The sequence below is a fragment of the Egretta garzetta genome, unplaced genomic scaffold (assembly GCF_000687185.1).
Source record: "Egretta garzetta isolate BGI_Z169 unplaced genomic scaffold, ASM68718v1 scaffold207, whole genome shotgun sequence".
Classification (NCBI taxonomy): domain Eukaryota; kingdom Metazoa; phylum Chordata; class Aves; order Pelecaniformes; family Ardeidae; genus Egretta; species Egretta garzetta.
Genome location: NW_009260185.1, coordinates 1,528,482 through 1,545,697, shown reverse-complemented (window position 1 = coordinate 1,545,697; position 17,216 = coordinate 1,528,482). Strand labels below are relative to the sequence as shown.

Sequence of the window (17,216 nt, the reverse complement as noted above, 5' to 3'; positions counted from 1 at the left end):
TTGTTGTGTGGATTTCACCTTCTCTTTGTGTCATTGGATTTTGAAGGAACACAGGTAACTACTTCTTTGTGTGTTTAGCTTTAAAGACTATTCTCCCAAGGACCCCTTCACATAATTGATAATTCCCAACTCATTTCTGTCATGAAAACTCCAAAAGCAGTCAACAAAACATCAACTATATGCAAGATTCAGCCTGTCAATGGTGTGAATTTAGTTCTAGGAGAGGGCAAAGAGCTTTTTAATAGAACCCTACTCTAGGAATACCTGAGGAAAGGGAGCAAAGAAAAGCAGTGTATCCATTTGGCACTCCAGGGGGAATTCAAAGGCGCTAGACATAATTGAGTTGCTATCTGGCAGGATATCAGGGTTAACACTCCTTGTGAGACACTAAAATTCTTCTAAAGCCAGGGATGGTTTGCATCAAATGTTTTCTGTCAAGGCACTTGTTGAGAAATGGCCTATTTTTTCTCTAGTAGTGCTTTGTTTTATATGAAATAGTTTGGATTTTTAGCATCTAAAAAAAGTTTATTTTAGAGATTATTTTTATCCTTTGTTTTTTCCATTTTACCACGAGGAAGAAAAGGAGAGAAAAAAGGTAACCTTCTGGAGGGAGGAAAAGCAGCATGCCAAAATTGAGTTCAAATTCTGAAGATTAATTCATTTTATGGGAAATAGAGCTGGGAGGGCAACTTTTCTTCATTTCCCGTGGAAAACTGGTGTTTTGCCTTTGTGCCCACCCTGGACCTTGTCTCCTCCATGTAGAATTAGTGGTCTGTTTCTGTGGGCTACTCTGGCTCACTTTAGAAGGACACTGTGTAACAGCAACACAAGCTTCCCAGAAATGTCATTGCACAACTGGCTTGGAGATATCCTGATGTTTATCCTCAGGATCACAACAAATTGCCCCTGTTTTCCTCAAGGCAAATACAGGGCTTTATAGGGAACTTCGCAGGTTTGCAATCTGGGATTTGTTTCAGTTTACATTTCTTTTCAGGCAGTTCCTGAAAACAGTCGCTCTGACAAAGCCTTGTGTGTGTGTTTGAAAAATCTTTTGTGTGTTAAGTGTGCTTGTTACGCCACACTAAATGATTGCAAGTGTATGTCTGGTACCAATGATGTGGGGTGCTGCAAGCTGCTTTCTGTGCCTTTTCTCTTCAGAAATTAGTCAAAGCATACCTTAGGTTTCTAGCTAAATCCATCCCCTGTGTTAGCAAAGGCGCTAATTGCTGCTTGTGTATCTATAATGAATTTTACACACTTGCAGAGAAAGCTTGGCTCGTGTGCATGCAATATTGTGCCTCCTGCCTGCACTCGTGCTACAAAACAGGCTACTTTGGGTGCAATGGGAACTTGGCTGTGCCCTGTCTAGAAGATGAATGTGGTGTGTTTTTTTTCCCCAAAGCTGTTTCTTCATCTGTTTTTAGAAATGGTTAGTTTACAGAAGCAGCCCAGCAAAAAGCCAAGGGTGAAGTCAGGTCACGGAGGTCTGTGAATAGATACTCAAATGACAGGATAGTGGAGGATGCAGAAATGGCTGTGCGGGAAGCACAACAATGGAAACAGTGCAAAGCGGTGGAAGGTCAACAAAAGTGAGGAGGGTGAATTTCTACCTTGTTCATCTCTTAGACTCCCTTCTCCCTTCAGTCAGCTTCTTCAGTATTGCCGAGTGGGATAACAGCTCACATCTACCAACCAGGGGTTCAAACCTTGCCTAGAACATGCTTTTCCCTGGGCAGGGTACAGAGAAGGTGTATGCAATAGTGACTAGGAGCTCTAGCAGTGGGTTAGCAACCCAGAATAGAGCTGGTCCTTATTTCTGGAAGCTCCCTGTCAAAGTACTGGAAAAAGCAACTGGGCAATGTGAGGAGGCTGGGTGCTGCCCTGCCTCAGCAAAGCACTGTTAGGATTTTCTCAAGCGACTTCTTTGGTACCTTGTTTTTTTCATGTGACTCATGAGGTAGTTTTTCTTTACAACTTGTTGCAAAAAGGACTGAGCAATTCTAAGATGCAGCAAAGGTGGTGAATGTTGATAGAAGATCATGAAACGAGTCCTGTCCTCATCTGCTCCTTGATCTTCTCTAGGAAAGCATTTGGCAGTTTAAAAGGCAAATGTAACTCAGCATTTCTCTTAATGGGCCAGATTAATGCTGTCAGAATTGCTTTCCTACACGAATCAATATACATTACAGTATATTTTCAGCCTATCTCTTTTTTTTTTTCCATTTTTGTGGCTGGCAAATGAGTATGAAGCCTTCGTGTATGTGACTTGTTCCTGACTGATGAGGTAAAGGTTGAAGTTCAGCTTAGTGCCTGCAGTTTAATTGCCTTTGGTAGGAAAAGGTCAGTGAAAATTTTGTTGTGTTTATAATATGCATTGGCAGAAGAGAGGCTGCTTTCCTGGAAACAATCTTTTGAAATGGAGCGTGCACAGTTAGAGGCAACTGATGACCATGACTGGGCTGCATTTGGTCTACCATAACACTGCCCTTCTGCTGCTTTTGCAGCATGCTTTGTGCTAAGTGTCACGCTTGTATAAAGCTCTGGGTAACTTTAGCCTAGCAGGGCTGTATTGGGTAAATAAAGCCCATTTAACAGAGAAGGAAGCTGAGGTATGGGTGGGTGCACACTGCCTAAAGGTAAGGTAGCAGTTATGCTACATTTCTAGAACCCTTGCAGCTCTCGCTTTTACTTTTTTTTTTTACTCTCCATTTTCCTTTTACTGTATCCCCAAACATGTGTAGAAGTAGTGCTGGGCAGATCATTGGCAAGCAGCTGAATCCATCAGCCAGAATTCATCAGGTTGAGGTGTTTGAGCTGCCATCTGCAGGGATGGCTACTAAGCAGTGGGAAGGTTTGACTTATCCATACTTTGTAATCAAATACTTGATAAGGTAGAAATGGCTTTTTAGTACTGATATGCTGAGAAACTCTACTTGTGGTGTAAATGACTGCTGTGTTACCAGAAGAACCCTCACAGAAAGGAAATTCTGGACTGTGTGTGTTTAAGACTCTGAATTACTTTGTTCCACATATGAAAGAGGAAAAGCTAGTCTTTCTAGCTAGTATATAGCTGTGGAGTAATGACTTGGAGTTGAGGTGTCCACTGTCCTGAGCTGCTTAACAGAGCAGAACCTGGAAGGCAGTTAAATGGTAGGTGGGCATCCCCTGTCCTTCCCTGTGGCTTTTGATAAAGGGGAATCTTTATATGCCTGCCTTAAAGTATGTGCACCAGCATTCACTCAAAATTGAACTGCTCCTCGTAATTTATGAACTAGCAGCAGTTGCACTGTAACTCTAACAATACTGTACTCTGTCAGTGGAAATGCCTCTCAAGGGCTGTTCTGTAGAGGGAAACGGTATGCTTTGCTGGAGTATCTGGAGGTAAAACAAAAAGCAACAGCTCAGGAAAGCATTAGGGAGTGGTTGGTGCATGGGCTGGGAATCTGGATGCAGTTCTCTGCTCTGTTCGAATCTTGGCAAGTCATTCTGGTCCCTCTGTAGCTCTTTCCGCACTGCCTCGTACTCTTCGAGTGTTTAGGTTGTAAATTCTTTGAGCAGAGACTGCCTTTCCCTATGTGCCTGGATGGCATTTAGTACAAACTGGGCTGGTAAGAGGCCTTTCCAGAACTGGAATGTGAGAGAGAGTGGCTCCATTCCCTTCCCCTCTATGTGCCTCAGCAAAAATATTGGAACTGGGTGGTTTTGCAGTATTCGGAATATTTGAGATGCATGCTGGCTGAGTTTCATAGCTTAGGCTGCTTAGGCTATTTTTTGTTTCTTAAAGGCTTGATAAAATTTTAAAGGCCGTAGAAATGTTTAATATAGATATGAACCTTTATCTGTAGGGTAGGGCTGCAGAGTGCCAGGAAATGGTGGGGTGTTCTTGTGTGTGCAGGAGGAAGTCTTTCATATAACACAGCAAGCCTTGAATATTGAACTAAAACAGTCAGGCATTTCTTTTTTTATTTAAAAAAAAATATTGCAGGGTTTTCAACCTTGAAGGCAAATCACTTTATGACTTCATTGTTTAAATTTAGGTTTTGTTTTGCGGGGGGGATCGTTAGACTTGAAGCAAAAGCCTTATAGCCCAGTGACTGTCACTTCTGATTACTTCCAGTGACACTTCCAATTATTTCCAATCACAATTCCAGGGACAAGAGGAAAAAGGAGTCATGTTCTCCAACATCAGGGCTTTTTTTTTTTTTTTCCTGAACAAAGGACCATTTATCAAACCTCTGCAGAAAAAAGGTAGAGAGCCAGATTTGGAACTCCACTGTGGTAGGGTAATTCCAGAGCAAAATTGCTGAAGTGAGACTCGAGGCCGGTGTCTGGTGGGGTGCTGGGAATCCTGCTGCGGATCCTGCCTTGTTGAGTAATATTAAGGAAATTGCTTCATTCTCCCCAGGCATTAACTGGCACTAGGACACATTTCGGTGCAGCAGCATGCAGCTTCAGTGAATGTCTAAATGCTCTGTGGGTCTTTTAAGATGTGAGCATGCAAAAGTACTGCTCATGGAAAGCAAACAACTTGGTGTGCCCCAAATGGGAAATGAGTCTGCTGAGGGAATTTGACTGACTTCTAGGTACACAGAGTGAGGAATCTGGTGCAAAAATCAAAAATTATCCAGTGGTGAGCCTATAAGCTGTTGTGTCCTTCAAAAAATGAAGCAACACATGATTGCCAACGGAAGCTGGAGTGCTACCTAATTTTCAGATGTCTCTGGTAGCTTTACTTCAGATTGCTGAAGTGTAAATACAATCTTAAAATGCTGTCACAGCTTTCAATCGCATTTAGTGAAGCGTTTCAATTCTGTAGTCATACTGCACTAGGCTGTGAGTGAAGTTGGGGCTGCTGAGTGTGGGGGTTGGTCTTAGCAACTGATTGCTTTGCTTTGTAGTAGTTGTTAAAGGCCCCAGCAGTGACCAGGGCTGTGTAAACACTGGGACTAACAGATGATGAGCAGCAGACCTGGTCTGACATTAGGGGCCAGACATTAAGGAACCCGAGTCAATTTGCAGTGGGAGTTGCATACTGGACCTGAGAAGATTTTGAAAGCAGCATCACATGAATGCTTAGCTTCAGGTGGTGACTGGGTGTCTATGACCCTTTACTCTTAAAGTGGCAATGATAGGTATCAGTGATCTGGCCAAACGAAGTCCTGGTGATTACTTAGTACTGCCATGAACCCCCTGTTCTTTTTTGTGTGTCTATTCTGGTCTGCCTGGGATTGGATGTCAGTCACCTATGCCAGCTTCATTTGTTTTTCCTGTAAGGGAGGACTAGGGTGTCTTTGTAGAACTGATGCTGCTGTAACATCCAAACACTGGGTTATTATTTGCTACTCAAGCACAAAGCGGACTGCATACATTTTGTCAGCAAAGTTTAAAAATTCAATTCCAGATGAGCAATTTGGTGTTACTCTTGTCCCGAGACATTCAAAGTATTCCTGGTCATCAGCTCTGATGCTTTTGTGGCGTTTTCTGGTTTGATGTCTGGAGTGGGTCGATTCCATTGCAGGCACTCCTCACAATGTGACTGAGGTGGCACTTGCACAGAGCTTGATGCTAATCCCCTAGGACACCCAGCATTTCACATATGGAACTGTTTTACTGAATCCATCCAACTGGGATGGATGTTTCCACAGTACAGCTTAGTTTTATTCTAAGGTGGTCTGTGCTGTGGGCAAACCCCCTTTCATTTCCATTGTTTCAAGCTCTTGCTTGGAGACAAAGGGAATTTCGACCAGACAAAGCATAGCTTTTGTGTTTATTTTTTCTTCTTCAAAGGGGAAACTTAAGCAATTGCAAGTGCTCTCTGGTTAAAGCAGCATTTGGGATGTCTAGATTCCATTCTTGGTTTGGCCAGTGACTTGGTGATTTAGTAATTGAGGCTCCATTTTAAGTGCCTGTTAGTTTTCAGTGTCTCCATTTCAAGTGTTACAAAGGGTCAGTACTCCTCAAGATGCAAATCCAGGGACACACGACCTTGGTCACACCCACTATGTGCTGTCAGGTGTCCTTTAAGCGTTCCAAGTTTTGGGGGTGTATTTGGTTTTAAATGCTGGTTTCAACTGCTTTGTGCCCCACCGGTCCCTCATGAGCTGTGAAGTGCTTTGAAATCATTGTAGAAAGGGAGCTGCGAAGTCCAAAGTGATAGTCTGTTAAGACATCTCAGGCCCTAGTTTAATGGGTGAAGATAGTGTGGCAATTCAGGAGTGTTCCCATCGGGGCCACTCAGTGTGGCAAATGGATCCCAGCTTCTCTGGCTTTGTCAGAGCTCCTTCCATTTAGACCAAGGCTGCTCCTGGACTAAACAGAAGAGACAATTCTGCATCTGTTAGTTGATTCAGACCCAGTGTGATCTGGTACAAGAGAAGTTCAGAACTCTGAGCTCCTCTGCTCTGGTACAAGAGAAGTTCAAAACTCTGAGGTCCTCTGATCTGGACCTAATGATCCTGCATTGCACAATACTCTTCCCTCTAATTACGTGAGCTTGCATCTTTTTCCTATTTAGTAATGCCCTGGGCATGTGGCTTCCATTGTGGGATAGCAATGAATACATACCCATTAGTAAAAGGCATTGAATGCAGGGGAGGCTGCAGTATTTCTTTTTCAAGCTGTCAGCAAGCATCTTCCCCTGCCCTGTATCTTCTCTGAAAGCACCAGAAGTAAGCAGAAAAGCCAAACCTGGAATGTGAGTGGAGCAAACTGGGCCTAATTGCACCAGATGGAAGTATTTAGGATGGTATTTTCTGGGTTGTAAGTGCTCTGAGGCAGGGGCTGTTTCTTTGCCTGTTTGCACTGTTCCCTACAACAGTGCGGACTTGAAAGCTTACATCGCAATCCAGAATGTCTAAAACCTAGTTTTCTTCCTGCTTGCTGACTAAAGCCAGGCACCAGGGTAGCATCTGTTCATGTAATTCTAGCACATAAATTCATGCATTGAGAAGGCAGAAAAGTTGGGAACCCCAGGTATTCAGACATCTGGACAACTATTCAGGTGTGGATGCTGAGGGTGCTCACTTATTGTGGGCTTATTCTGTAAAATAGGCTTGTTCTGCCCAGATCACAAAGCAGTATCTGCTAGCAAGTTTATTATACTTTGCTAATGGTCCTAACTACAGAACAGCCCTGTAGTGTGCAGTTGGGATTACTGGGCTTCTCAGCATCTCTGGATTTTAGCACGTTAAAGCCACAGAAGAAAATGTAACAGACATCTGTCTTGCAGGCATATCTGAGAAAGCTTTGAGATCCTGATATGCACACAGTGACAGGGATTTTTCAAGAAGTCTTGCAGAAAGAACTCTGCCCCTATTCAAAGGTCAAGTTAGAAGGAAATTGAGGGCGGTGTTGAAGACTGCTGGAGTATATTGGAGGATTTCGTTGTTATCCTTGCATTCATGTTAATGACTTGAGTAGAATCTTTCTTCCAGAAAGACAGACAGGCTTGGTTTGAAGGCCTCAGGTGGTAAAAATCTCCAATCAGTTTGTCACCAAGTTTATACATCTTCTGAATAACTTGAATGTTTCTGGTTTCACTTACGTTTCCCCTCTCTATCTTTGCCTGAGCTGCTTGTGCTTCTCCTTTTTTCTTTAGTGCTGGCTTGGCTAGCAAAACAGATTTACTGTAGCATGGAGCAGGCTTGTGCTGCACCTCAAGTGCTGTTCACCATACATTTCTGCCAAGTGCTCAAGACTAATTTGGGTTTTTATGTGTTAGTCTTGAATGCAGATCCTCTAGAAACTTTTCTGAAAGCATGGTAGCTGGGCATTTCAAAAAACTCCTTAGTTACCTTAATCAGTCCTCTCTCATAGAAAGAGACATTTAAATCTAGGAAATAATAAATACTATTCTTTAGGTATGTTCTTAAATTGGTTTTCTCAGCTCCCAGCACAACTTGGATAGTAGTTTTTTTTAAAGGGAAAGAAAGTGTTGCTTAGATTCATTCTCTCCTGATTTGCCCCTCACCTTTTCCTTAGAAACATGATTAAGCAAAAAGATGGGGAGAGGAGTTGATGATTCATGCACATAGAAGGTTTTTAACTAGCCAGTTAGACAATATCGGCATTTTGTCGTTTGTTTCTCCCTTGTTAGTGGTTCTCTGAGGGCTACTGAAGGTGTGGACTGTTCCCAGTTCCATTCTTTTTTTCCAGAAACTAATGCACTGATAATTCACACACGCTTAGTTTTACAGAATATAACACTGGTGTATGGCACACCCTACCCCAGCTCAGAAATGTTAAGTGAACAGTAAAAAACCCCCCAATTTCTTGCTGTAAGTGACTTACTACTGCTGAAACAGCTGTACTGGGTACTTTCTGTATACTTGAAAACCATCACTTAACGGAGGCTGTGCTGGGCAGAGACATGTCCTTTATTTTGCATGAGGCTGCCTTCTCTGAGGAGAATCCTTTGAATGCAAATACTTTTTATCACTTTACAAAGGCATATGACATGCAAGAATCTTGCCCCTTTCTGTACCGCTCCTGCCTGTCTTCCCTACTTAAGCAGAGTTGCAGCTTTTCCCATGCTCTGTGGTGCAAAACCACGTGTGCAGCATGCTCTGCTTCTGGCTATAGCTTTCCTCTTAGTCCCTGTCCTCAGGGTTGTCCTCTCAGTATTTTCTTTTCTGCAACCATACGCATGGAAAACCTAGCCTACCCAGAAAAATAGCGACTTCAATGGCTGCTGGCCTCCTTCATTCCAATGAGACATGCTTTGGATATGCTGAAGCTCTTTTAACTCTGTATGCATGTCTTCTCTTGTGGTTTGGGCTTTGTAAGCCTTTGATGGCATCTGGGATGCTTGCTGTAAATCTCCAGATTCTGGCAGTGTCATAGCAGTGGGGTGGAAACTCTCTCCACTGAAAGCACCTGATGTAGTGAGTCTGGCACAGGATCATCTTTAGCCCATGGAAGGGAAATTAATTTCCTGTTCCTGCAAAGGAGGAGCTTAATCAGGGAGGAATTGACACTGCTTTTCCATCCTTGCTGCTCATTTAAATGCTTTTTCATTTTTTTGTGACTCTTTTTGTGATATAAGCAAAATGGAAGGAAAAACGTACTGAGAAAGGAAATAGTTTTTCTCAAGCATGTGTATTGGAACTGAGCTCACTCAATATTGTTGTCTTGAAAAGATCTTCTAGCACCCTTTCAGTATGGATCTGCCTCGGCAGTCTGATCTAATTGCACTGGATTTAAGTTTGTGATACACTCAATAAAAGCCAAGACTCTTCATCCCTTTATGCTTTCATGTCCCAGTCAGCATCATTTCTGTTGCAACGCCAGGCCATAAATGCTTTATTTCATGGAGGGGAGACACAGTGTGTGGTCTCTTTGTTACTAGAAACTTGTAATCTTATCAGCAAGTGAAGAGTGTGCGATGGTGGAGGCTGTCAGAGGGTCTGTGACTTGCTTGCTCTGGATAAGGTCTATAAGTAGCCAGGTTTAGACTGAGTCTGAGGTATAGGAGGAAAGGACGGGAGTAGCTGTATTTTCCTGATCTTGAGGGAACAGCCCTGCTCATTGCTTTAAATCATTCTGGGGTTTTATTTTTCTGTGTCAGCACTGTCAGAGCCTATAATCCTCAACCAAAAGAGGCCATCCTGCCCTACCAAGAGAAGGACTTAAAGTGAGGAATCCCCTTCAGCAAGGATGTGGCAAGCAGACTGACAATGTAAAAGAAAGGAAAAATATCCTGAGCCAATATGCATAAAATTAGAGCCTGATCATGATGCTGAATCAAAACAAAACATGAAGAATTCCCTTAGTACAGGGAGCTGGTGGAGCCCCACAATGGGCAGCAATTACTGCCAACTGTATGCTGTAACTAACAGTAATTGAGCAGGTAATGATTATGCATGCTTTATAAACACCCAGCATTGGTTTTGTTCATACTGTGCAGGCAGGGAAGACTTGATGTAGCACATAAATGTTACTTCTGCAGACATTTTAAATAGCAGTCGCTGTTCATATATTCTCTACGTTCCCCTCCTATCCAGAAGTAGTGCATAATACATGAACATGTGGAGTAGATGCCAGGGAAAATATCCTAGGCAGCTGTGAGAGATTAAAGATACTGGAACATTAGACTTGCATCAGTCCTGAGCTGTGCCATGAAGGTTGGCCTTACGAGCAGAGAAGCTCTGTTCAGTATTTGGCTTTTTTAGACTTGCATCAGTCCTGAGCTGTGCCATGAATGTTGAGACAGGTTGGCCTTACGAGCATAGAAGCTCTGTTCAGTATTTGGTTTTCGGGGCTCCTGGAAGACTGAGCAAGACCCTTCCCTTGTGCTTCAGGTGGAGATAGAGACTTCCTGTAAGAAGTACAGTGTGATTAATGCATGGAAAATGGCATCTAAAACTTGGTAGTATCATTCTAGTAAGAGTCAGAATTGGAAGAAGAGATGGGAAGGCAGGAACCTTTGTTTTGCTTCCAGTTCCAGTGGTGACTCCATAGTCCGTTGGCATGAAAACTTTTCACCGGTAAGATTCAGATCCGTTATGCATTGACTTGCCTCACCTCAACTGTAATCCCAGTAGGTGGCTTTACAAGTCCTTTTGGAGCCTTGGTTTCCCTGTCTGTAAAAAGGGAAATGTCTCATTATATAATATGGTCTATGGCCTTCAGACATAACAATGCAGAGTATTGGTAAGTAGTTTGATTATGGTTTTTCTCAGCGTGCCCTTTCCAAAGAGCTTATAGCTGCTGTCTGTTTGCATTTGTATTTCATGCCACTGGGATGTAACTGTGCTGTGACAGAGCCAGCTCTTTCAGCATTTAGGGTAGAAGAGTTCAAAATCTTCAGGAGCCATACAAGTCGTTCAATTCTTTATAAATTTTGTAGGAAATGCACTCAGCCATACTTCCTAAAAGAGGAAATGCTTGAGTCCTGTCTCCTGTGTTTAGAATAAACAGAATCCAGATAATTTAATCTAAAAGGAAAATGTTCTTTTGAGGATAAACAGCCTGAATAAAACATTTCTGAGCAAACCCATGACAATGCCCCTCCCCTTGCACCATCCTCTCCAAACAGCAGTTTTTCTCCTGAAGGATGCCAGAGGCAGCTGGCTGATCAAGGGAATTGGCCTCACCACAAACCAGACTGTAAATCCTACCCGGGATACCCTGCTGTCTTGTGCTCCAGTTGTGCTGGTACCTATAATCACTCCAAATGATCCTTGAGGATCAATTGGGTCCCTGCAAGTGGGCACATCTTCTTTGGCTTATTCTGCATAAATGTCAAATAAGACCCATTGCCTGGCAGACAGATACTCTGGGTTTGTTTCTAGATGTTAATGAGGGCCAGACACAGACACTTGTGTGGTCTGGGGCCAGTGAACTGTTATCTATAGTATGGAGCCATTTGATTTCTTTCCCCTTCTCTACTAGGAAAACATAATAAGCTATTTTCAGTATTATGAAGCTGTTGCAAATTTTCCATTTGCTGAGCTTGCTGGGCTGAAGAAACCGAAGAGGCGGGGGCTGGCAGGGTAAACCCAGGCTTGAAACGGGGAAATGAGGGGTGTATCTTTCCTGCCACTCCAGATATGGCAACCACAGAGCAAAAAGGCATGTTAATTGTCAGTGCAAGATTTGCGCTTTAAAACTGTGTCCTAGACAAAATGCTGGCATCTAATAAGCCTGTGTTACAGAATAAGAGGTATGTTAAGGGTTAGGATACTTATTTAGCCTGCTATCTTATTTCCAGTCATTAGGAGCTGGTCTGAGGGAAAGAATATATGGAACAGAGTAAAAAAGACTCTTCCCTGGCCAGATTTTTCCTGATATTTAACAAATGGCTAATGTACTCATTTAGCCATACTTCCTACTGTGGCCCACAGGTTTGCCAGAGTTATTCATAACCTTGATTCAGCTCTGAGCTGTTGAAATTGCATCAAACTCTGACAGATACTTTGGAAACTCTACAATAACCCAAACAAGTATTTCACTTTTCTTACGTAGATTCAGCCAGTGAGTCACTCCTCCTGTCTGAGAGCAAACATTGAAATAAGGAGTTGGGAATTACTGGACCAGATGAGACGGGCAGTTTATTAACATGACTGTTTCACTCCAGAATGGTCCACTATCAGACAGAGATGGAAGAAAACCCATAATTGACAGTATGTGGAATCACATGCTTCTATGGGAAACATTACTGAATATTAGGCAGTTAGGGGAAAAACTACATATTTATGTACTTGAAGTAATAAAACTAATATAACTTGTGATTGAGCCTTTGAAATAGCTGTCTTCCTGAATAGAAGTTAAGCACTTTGAATCTATTTTCTAGTAGCCAGATGCTCCATTTCTTAATGTGCATTCCTGAGCAAAATGAGTCTTCTGCCTTTGCTGGTCTGTAATATTACACTACTAGGGTGCTTACCATAGTGTCTTCTCACCAAGGGTGAACAGCCACTAATGATGCCGGTTTCAGAAATAGTCTCTGCCCTGTGGCACTAGACCTTTCCAGAAGAGGAAGGTGGAAGTCTGTTTAAAGGACAGCAAGCTCAAGTCTTGCTTTTGCTGTTCTCCGGTTGTGGGAAACGACAGGCTGTCAGGTTTTGCTGGTACTGTAGGCATACTGTTCTGTTACAAGCCCACTGTGACTGCAAGTCTGACTTCTAAGGGATTTTAAGTGCGTGGCAGAAGTACTATGTGCACAGAGAAAAGACTGGATGCTATTTAGCATATACACATCCTTGACATGATGTACCCAGCTTGCCATGGACAAGAGGGAACCAGTCTATGGAGAAGACTTGCCTAAGATGTGTGTCAGTGTGAGCTTACAGAGATTTTATTGGAAAACATGTTTCGTGGCCAATATCTGAGTATAAATAAAAGGCATGGGTACTGGCTGAGTATATAGGTCTGAACTACTAAACTTCAGTGTACCTGAGTTGGCGGTAATTCAGAAATGATCCAGCCTGTCTTCTCCGAGTTGAAACAAAAATAGGCTGGGGAATCTGTTGAGGAATTTGACTTTGGCTTTGTGGAATTTCATATAGCCTCGAGGTGGCTTTGCAGAGCTGGCTTTCCAAGTCTCCCTGCAGCCTCACAGCCATGCTCTTTTTCTCTGGCTGGTTCAGGACAGAAGAAATGCGTAAATAATTGGAATGTGGTGCTTTGTTTAGGAGCTTGTGCCTGGAGAGTCTTGCTTAGACTGGGTCAGGGTACAGGTCCCTGCAGTAAGCCCCTGGCACAAGGCTGCTTTTCAGCTTGTTGAAACAATGCAGCCAAGCTTAAGTTTAGCTCAAGGAAGGAATGTGAACTGTTTAAGACTAGGCGATGCCTCTGGGCTATGCTTGCTGTCAGATATACACAAAGCTCTGTCAGAAAGCGCTGTCTGGCATCTCTTGGCACCTCTCTTGTTTTACCTGCTTACCTTTTATAGTAAATAGGGGTTTTGAGCACCAATGTGTCTAGGCAAACACAGGCACAAGGTTGGTATGATAGATGCTTTGCCCAGATCAAGAGACAGGGTGCTGTGATTGATTCCCTGAAAAGAGGGAGAGAATTAAACTCATTAAGTTAATATAAATCCCACCCTCAGTTCTGAATGAGCCCTGGATCCTAACATTAACTGACAAGTAGGGCTGGCTCATGCTAAACCTCCCCCTTCCCTGATGGAGCCCAAGACCAGGGCAGCCCCTGCTGTCTTCGTTAGATAACTGTTCTCAGAGGGCTCTAATCTAGAATGCAAGGTTTTTAAGAGCTGGTAGCCAAATGCTGAACCTTGGCAAATGCAGGATAAGGTTCAAGGACTTGGACTCTAAAAAAGACCATGCAGGTGTCTGACTTGCTCTCCTGTTTGTTTTCTTTAGTTTGTCTGAGTATCTTTTTTTCTTATCCATTTAAGTTTCATATTAGAATACAGGCCTGACTTCTCAGTCTTATAATTTATTCTAAAGATATGTACAAGGCTGCTTCTGTTGTTTTGAGAAATCCCATGGGGTTGGAGGCTTTGTCAACCTCTCCAGCTCTTTAAAAAGATGCTTAACAAACAGAAGTTCACATATAAATTTTTCCTGTTTATACCCACAAGTGTTCCTCAGCCTGAATCAAGTCTTTAAAAACAATGGACTTTCTGGATATACATTAGCTACTTGAATGTTGCTTCAAGAGGAGGGTGCTTTGCTTTCCAGAATAGCAGGCAATGAGCAAGTACTATGCAGATGTGGTACAGAGTATGTTCTTTCGTTGTCTCTCTCTTTGTATATGTTCTGTGCTGTTTCTTTTTTCCATCTCTCTGCTTCTCAGTCTCTGCCAAAGAGCATATAAACCCAGGGGAACGTGAATTAAAGTACAGGCTTTTAAATTTGCAACATTTGAATGGGTTTGAAATTGTGAGGTGGTTAACATCCCTGTTTTATTTTATAAAAATTCTTCAGCTGTCCAGTTTTTCCTCAGCCACTTGAGAACCTAAAGACTTTAAGTCTCAAGTCCTCTTCTATGAGTTTCCTCATCAGTCTGAACTTCCCTTTAGTCTCTTCTTTTATACACAAGTTTTAAGATACCTGGAATGAGGAGTATCTTTATTCTCTATGCAGCATCTAAACAAAATATATCTTTGTCTGAGGGTTTAGCCTAATGTAAATAATATCAAGCCACATGTCTAACAGACATCTTCAATTAGCCAAATTATGTAGTCAGAAAAACAGGAGCAGAAGCAAATTTTTACCAAGTAGTAATTTGGCCCTAAAGATGAAAGCCTCAGATGCTCTGTTTCTCGACTGCCTTGGCCTTGGAAATAGTCAGATTTGCCACATCAAGAGCCTTACGATAGCAGGGAGGCACCAGGCTGCTGCTTGTGTTTGTCGCATTTATTTTTGATTGTTTATTTGATCTTAAAAGTTCTTTGGGGGAATCTCTTATCAGCTCCTAAAACGTGGTTGCACTAGGAAATAAGAAGCAGTGACATTAAAAGTAATTGACATTAAAATGTTGTGACATTAAAATTAATCATGTTTGATGGATGTTAGAGGCTGAATCCGCGAGGCTCCCGGGTTCATGTTTTAGCAAGTTTTGACATTCATTCTCCCCCTCAGTTCCTGCAGCAATTACCTAACTGCCTTCCCCACCCGCTAGTCCCGAAACCTTGTGCAGGGAGGGGATGCTGGTTTGGGAAGCGGAAGGGATTTCCTTGGAATTCACTGCTTGGGAGCTTGGGGGTAAAATGGCTGTTCTACTCTGGTGAACTAGGGTCAGGTTCTCAAAATCAACACAGTACTTGAGGACGTTGGTTTCCTAATCAGCAACATAAGGTTAAAGATGAAAGGGACCGCTGGGATGTTCACAGGAGAGCTGATGAAGTTGTCTTGGAGTGTTGGTTCCCTGTGCTATGGCAGCTCCAGGCAGAAGAAGCTTTGCAAGAAAACCTGTCTCTTGCAGTGTGAATAGGGATTTATTTTTGTTGCTATTTTTAGTAAAAATAGGAAAATATTTAGGTTTTGTAACAATTGTGCAAGGTTCAGAAGGAATCACTCTCAGTTGCCAGTTCTGCTCGTGTGGCACCAGCACTAAGTGTAACAAACTGACAGTGTTTTTCTTCAGGATCTGGAGTTTCTCGAAGAGCTGGCGGGGATGTGGTATAACCTGACGCGTGTTATACAGCCAAGTTCTGTAGCAGCAGCCAGGAATATGGTGAGTGTTAGGAAAGGCCGATGGCTGGTCGCTATTCCCATGCTTCCTTTGTGAAGCAAGAATTGGGTGAAATCACAGCAGCCTGCTCCCCTTCCGTGGGGTGGCTGAAGCCTACCTAGAGATGTTCCCTCCAGGTGGGGAGCGGGAGGGAGAGATGCAGCATTTCTTGTTTCTAGTATAACATTTTCCAACTTCCTTTTTTAGCAATGTGAAGCTTGAAGGGGCCTCAGAAAAATGAACCGATGTATTGGGCAAGAAGCCAGCTACCTCCTTGCAGCTTGAGCTCTGTGCTGGCTTCACTTTCTGTCCTATTTGGAAACTAGAAGTAATGAACTGACACGGGCTGATATTTTTTTTTTTCCCTTTCCCTCTGTGGTCTCTGTAGGGTGCTGGTCTTTGCGAGAGTCAGCACGGTGGGCATGTAGCCTTTTTCCATGGCCTTTTCTTGGCACTGAGTGGTAACTTGCATGAGGGTCAAAGTAACTTAACTTTTATAAGAAGCAAAAAGACTGTGCTTTAAGTAATTTAGTTGGAGTTTAAACTTGGCCTGGTGGTTAGGGGCACTGAGAACTCCTGCCTTCTGCAAGCAGCCAGTCAAGAGGAGTTTCCAGTGTGTAGCTTGATTTGGATGGACCTTGTGAATTGTAGATCTTGTTCCTAACTCTGCCCCTGATTCCTTGTGACCTTGGTCAGTCTTGTTGTGTCCCTATTTATTTGTGGGCAAATTGAGCTTCAGTATCTGCTTTTTCCTTTGCAAACTGAAAACAATGATACCTAGGAGCTGTGAAAGGAACATGGATTTGGTGTGGGAGGGTCATGATTTTGTCCTTTTAATTGCACAATGTGCACAGGTCACACTGTGGGGCACCAGTGTGGAATCGTAATGGTAAGGAAACTTTTGATTATGCAATTAAAAAAAAGTGATAGGCTTTATTGAATATACTGTTTCCTTTTCTTTACACTTTTCTATTTCTCTGGTGATATCCAAGTCCCTGAGGAGCAAAAGATAGGCTTGGGTATCCACAATTTCTGCTTGTGCAAGGTAAAGTACAAACAAGTTACAGTGGAGATTTTTTGATGGCTGGTTTGCAGAGGTGCTGAAGACCTGCAGCTGTGCATGCCCTCAGTGAAGGGTCTGAGGGTGAACAGCAGCTTGGGGAGGCAGAGGGAGCCCAGAGTGCTCAGTTCAGACATGCAGTGGTTTTTAGTCTTCCTTCTGACTTAAAATGCCTTCTTAAAGTGGGGCAGGGGGGGAAGCTGTGTCAGCTCCTATTAAAGAAAATAGATTTTCCTAGAGAAGCCAAACCAGCAAAAACCCATGAGTACTGCAGAGACAAATATTTTGGCGGCTTTTTGTGGCAATTCTGGCTCAAGAACACTGAGAACTTTTGAAGACAAAATTAACCCATTGGAATGCTGAATAGCAATAATATAAAAAGCTGATTTCAACTTGCGGGAAAGCATATTTTGTGGCTTTTGCAGAGAGGGTATCTCCCTGAAAACCTGGGTTTATATGCATTTCCAGGATCACCAGTAGGGTATGGGGTCAAAGGAAGCCAACTGGAGTGTTTGAG

General features: G+C 42.8%; 1 protein-coding gene across 1 annotated transcript in view; it reads left to right on the top strand.

Moving 5' to 3' along the window:
* The window catches only part of LOC104129210 (CXADR like membrane protein), a 49,523-nt gene that overhangs the window by 11,194 nt on the left and 21,113 nt on the right, over positions 1 to 17,216 (top strand).